Source organism: Micromys minutus, assembly GCF_963924665.1.
Source record: "Micromys minutus genome assembly, chromosome: 31".
Taxonomy (NCBI): domain Eukaryota; kingdom Metazoa; phylum Chordata; class Mammalia; order Rodentia; family Muridae; genus Micromys; species Micromys minutus.
The window spans coordinates 12,111,522-12,116,724 of NC_137966.1; the positions used below are offsets into that span (position 1 = coordinate 12,111,522).

The 5,203-nt window shown below is 45.2% G+C and overlaps 1 pseudogene across 1 annotated transcript; it reads right to left on the minus strand.

Moving 5' to 3' along the window:
- Positions 1-3,837: 3,837 nt before the first annotated feature.
- On the minus strand, positions 3,838-4,925 carry LOC308440144 (heterogeneous nuclear ribonucleoprotein A3-like; annotated as a pseudogene). Its single transcript has 3 exons — positions 4,820-4,925; positions 4,155-4,784; positions 3,838-4,012 (listed from the first exon to the last, which is right to left on the minus strand). The product of its transcript is annotated as a heterogeneous nuclear ribonucleoprotein A3-like (transcript).
- Positions 4,926-5,203: the final 278 nt, after the last annotated feature.

Sequence of the window (5,203 nt, forward strand, 5' to 3'; positions counted from 1 at the left end):
CATCTTTGCTGTTCCTGGCCCTAGGAGAGCACTTATCACAGACACTTATGTCTTGTTGATGTCTCCATGCTCTTGGTTATTGGCCTGTTTCCTGACCAGAATGTCACCTTCGAAAGGACAAAGATGTGGCATGTTTTTATTTTTTGGGTGTTTGTTTGTTTGTTTGTTTGTTTATTGCGTTGTGGCTTGTGTCTAGCTTGTGTTCATCAGGAGACAGGCTCCGGTGAAACTCCATGAGGAGTTCATCTCATTCCTTCATGTAAAAGCTGGCTGCTGTTGTCTCTAGTGCTCTGGGGCTCGGCCTAGGACTGGGTTTGCAGATCCAGAATCAATAAAACAAATGTGTGAGCAGCAGCCACAGACACTGGTGACTCCAGCTTGGATGAAAGGCTCAGCAGTACAGTAGGTGTTTTGGTAAATAAGCTGTCAGGGGCTGCCAGGGAGGAGCAGCAGGCTCTGTTGGAGGAATAGGAGTCTTGTCCCTCTGGTCCAGTCTGCAGGGGCAGCCTTTGGACACTCTCTGGTGTGGCTGAGAGTCAGGCTTCTCCAACCCTCCCACCCACATTGTGTGAGGCCACCATCAGAACTCTGTCCCAGAGACCCCGAGGGGAGCATTTATTCTGGGGTATGTTCCAGGAGACACTGACCTTGGCCCACAAATGTACACAGCCTGTTTTTCACAGCTTTTTGCTCAACTGAGCTGGGAGAAAATGTCAGCTTAGACCATTTTTCCTTCCTGCTCTTCAGACATTTGCAGGGGACAAAGGAAGCCAGTTAGGTAGATTCCTTCCTTGGAGGATCTCAGACAGATGCAAGTTTGGAATCTCATCCTTTGCAACCCCACTGTCTTCCAGTGCCAGCACAGAAAAAGATCAAAACTAACATCAGCCATGACACAATTGCTTGCCAACATCAGCTATGATGTCATGCTTGCTAGCATCGGCCAAGACACCATGCTTGCTATGTGCATCTGGGACGCACAGTTCCCATCCTTATGGAAACCTAGCAAGCTTACCCCAGGAATTCTGTCTTCTCTATTTTCTCAGAGGCGCTTCAAGTCTGAGTTTTCACAGACAGAAGTGACAGGAAGAGAAGGAAAAGCCATGTCACCAGATTCCTGTGAGGTTCACCCTTCCATCATTTATCTGACTATTTCTGGTTTCTCTTCTCTTCTTTCTTCTTCTTTTTCTTTCTTTCTTTGTCCAGAAAGGGTTTCTCTGGTGTAGTCCTGGCTGTCCTGGAACTCACTTCATAGACCAGACTGGACTCAAATCCACAGAGATCCACCTGCCTCTGCCTCCCCAGCGCTGGGATTAAAGTTGCGAGACAACGCCACCTGGGTATGGTTCTGATTTCTTAAATAGTACTTTCTGCTTTCAAAAAGGTTTGCTAGAACTAGTAAATGTGCAAACCAGGAAAAAGGAAAGATGAAGGGATAAAGGGAAGACAGGAGGAAGGAAGGAAAGGAAAGAGGGAGGGAGGGGAGAAAGGGAAGAAGGGTGACAGCAGGCTGACCTTGGCCATCAGAGCTGAGAAGCGGGAAGCATCTGTTGCAGCTCTGGGTACGAGGGTCTGATGAGGTGAAATTTACTCTCTGTAGGGATCTGGGTGGATCCAACTTACCCAGATGATTTGCACAGACCCGTGGGGTCCAGTTGTGCAGGATACAGGGTCTGGGTATGTCTGGTTTGTGCAGGGAACAGGGGTCTGGGTGGGTCCAGTCTGTGCAGGACACAGGGGTCTGGGCAAGTGATGTTTACACCGGGCTTGGGCATCTGGATAGGTCTAGTGTGTGCAGGACGCAGAGGCTAAGTAGGTGAAGGGTCTCATTCACTGAGCTCACGGTTCAGTTTGTCCCTCTTCTGGAAACACTGAGCTGCCGTGGTCCCGTCTCTTTCTCTTTTCGGTTCTGTGAGCCACCACTTCATTTAAAGTGGTGTCATGGGAGACTCGTGCATCCAGAATCACGGAGCTGCTCTACATAACGACATAGACCTTTCTTATGTCTCCTCTCTCCACCCCGGCTCGGGAGTCTCCATTTGCAGCACAGTTTGTCGGCCACTTAAGCTCTGGGCCTTAGTGTTCACCGTCATTTTAACTTCAGACAGAACCATTGTCTGCCAGTGAGAACTGAGGTTCACCTCCCCGTGAGCCACCGTGAGGAGTGGGTCCCTCACTTGTTGCTGGTTCCTGTTGTTCCCAGCTGTTCTGGGTTCTTGTTTAAGTCGTCTGGCTTCCTCTCACCTTTATTACAAGAGTTTATTTTCCTTCGTTACTGTCCACACTTCCTTTGTGGTACTGACTGGCTGCAGGTGCTCTTTGCAGTAAGCATCTTTGGCTTATCAAAGCGTACTGTGAGCTATCAAGACTGCTACTTACAGATGAAAATTAAAAAAAAAAAGCAAAAAATGGTGCGGTGAGGAGGGGTTGGGGGAGGTTCTCTGCCTGTCCTGCCATCATATGCACCATACTAAAATAAACTTGCTTCCTTAAAAAAAAAAAAAAAAAAACAAAACAAAACAGAAACATTGAATCCAAATAAAATGAAGTATAATTTAATTTCTCCCCTATGATATGGCATATCATATATCACATATCACATATCACATATGACACATCACATATCATATATCAAATATCATATGTCATATATCATGTATCACATATCACATATCATACATCATATATCATATATCACACATCATATATTATATATCATATAATCATATATCATATTTATAATATATGGTATTGCTATTAAATATTTTGATTCTACGTGTATTTGAAATGTGTATGATGTCTTGCTGTCATTGTTTGCATTTGGCCAAACCTCTCCTGTACAGATCTGCACAGGTCCCCTCTCTGGCTCGTCTGGTTCCTCCTAGCACCCGTGGATCTTTCTGGGAGACTTCCTGAAGACACTCCTTTTTAGCACAGTGTTTTCCACCAGGTAGGTGACTTCCTTCCTGGGCTCTTGGGAGTCTTCCGCAACCTTCTGGTTTGTGGCATTTCCGATTCCCCTATCCTGGTTTTCTTCCTACCTCTTGGTTTTTCTCCTTTTTGTCTCGGGCTATCAGGAGGTTAGTTGTTTTTCTTTATATTTGTGTGGCCTGCAGTCTGTGGCCAGACACAAGGACCAGTTTTTCAAATGGCTTTGTGCAGTCAGACACCGCCTCGCTGCCTCTTCTTCTCCCAGGACTTCACCCACATGCAGAAGGCATTTCCCCTCACCTCACAGACATTTCATGTTCTTTCCTCTCTTTCCATTCTTTTAATTTTCATCCTTCAACTTATGAATTTTTCTCCCCATAAACTTGCTATTCAAGTCATTAAATGTTTCTTCAGCTGTGTCTACTCTGCTGTTAGAACGACTACCTGGATTCTTCATTTAAATTTTAGTATTACCCATGCCTGTGGCTTTAAGTTCTTGTTTATTTCTAGTCTCCTTTTTCTAAAAAGTTAAAAATTCCTTATTTTTTTATTCCTGGTCCCACGACCACAATTTACAGGGCAACATTCCTAATGTAATGGAAAGGAAAAGAAAAAGACAAAGCTACAACAGATAGAAGACCTCAGGAATGTACATCTAACTGACACTACATTGCATTAATCAATAGCTGTCCTTTTTGCAAACGGTGGCTGTGACCGTCCTGAACAAGATGGGTTTCCTGTTGAAGCTGCAGTAACTTTTCTGACTGTGGATCATCGATCCTCCTGTGGCAGATTGTCACAGTTCCTCTAATGCATTTAGGACGACTGTCTCAGAGTAACCTGCAGTCTTCCTGACAGCTCCTTGCTCTCTCTCCTGCTAAGAATTGTAGTCGTTTCTGTTTTATTTTAAAACCTTCTGCTTCCATATCCACCACTTCCACCTCTGATCTATAGCCACCGCCATAGGCACTGCCTGAGCTTCTGCCACCAAAACTGCCCCCTTTCATGGGTTCATAATTTGATTGTTGCTGTTCACTGTCATTTCCAAAGTCATTGTAGTTCCCACCACCACCATAGTTTCCTCCACCAAAATGTCCTCCTTCACTGTAAACATCATCTCCTCCTCCACCACCAGATCCACCATCTTGTTTTCCATATCCTGGTCCACCACCTCCATCAGCTCCTCTATCTACTGTGACCAGGACCATCACCATAGTTACCACCATCACCTCCAAATCCACCATCACCACCTCCATCACCACCTCTGTAACTACCTCTGCAGCCACCGCCTCCACCACCACAGCCTCCTTGTCCACCAAAGTTCCTTCATGACCAAAGTCTCCTCCACCACCTCCAAAGTTTCCTCCACGACCCATGAAGCTGCCAGATCCACCTCCACGACCTCTCTGAGATCCAGCAGACTGCATCTCCTGTTTAGAAAGGACCCTTTTCACTTCGCAGTTATGCCCATTAATAGTGTAGTGTTTCTGAACAACAGTTTTATCAACTGTGTCGTGATCATCAAAAGTTACAAAAGCAAATCTTCTCTTTTTCCCACTCTACCTGTCTTCCATAACTTCTACGGTTTCAATCTTGCCATACTTTGCAGAGTAGTCTCTCAGGTTATATTCTTCCGTATCCTCTTTAATACCACCAACAAAGATTTTCTTCACTGTTACATGGGTACCAGGTTTCACATCTCTCTCTGGTTCCACCACACGCCCATCGACCTTGTGTGGCCGAGCACACACTGCAGCATCCACCTCTTCAACACAAGAGTAGGTCACAAAACCAAAGCCCCTGGAACGTTTTGTTTGAGGATCTCTCATTACCACACAGTTTGTAAGTGTGCCCTGTTTCTTATCACCACACAGTCTGTAAGTGTGACCCACTTCTCAAAATGTCCTCTTAAGCTGTCTTCTGTGTTCAAAGCTCAGCCCACCAATAAACAGCTTCCTCACCTGCTCTGGTTCCTTTGCATCACAGCCCTCCATTTTGAGAACGGACTGGCCTCTTCCAACTCGGGTTCAACATGGGACCGAGAGGAAGTATTTCTAGTTTTCTTGTGAAGCATTTCCATTTGTCGTTTCTTTATATCGCGTGTCTATGTGTGCACGTGTGCCCATTTCTTCACCTTTCATGTTTATATTTGCATTCTCACTCGTTTCTTTATGTTTAATGTTTATATGTCCATATTTCCGCATTTCTTCATGTTTTACATTTCTATGTTCATGCATGTCTGTTTCTTGAGACTGAACTCAGGTTTGGTGCC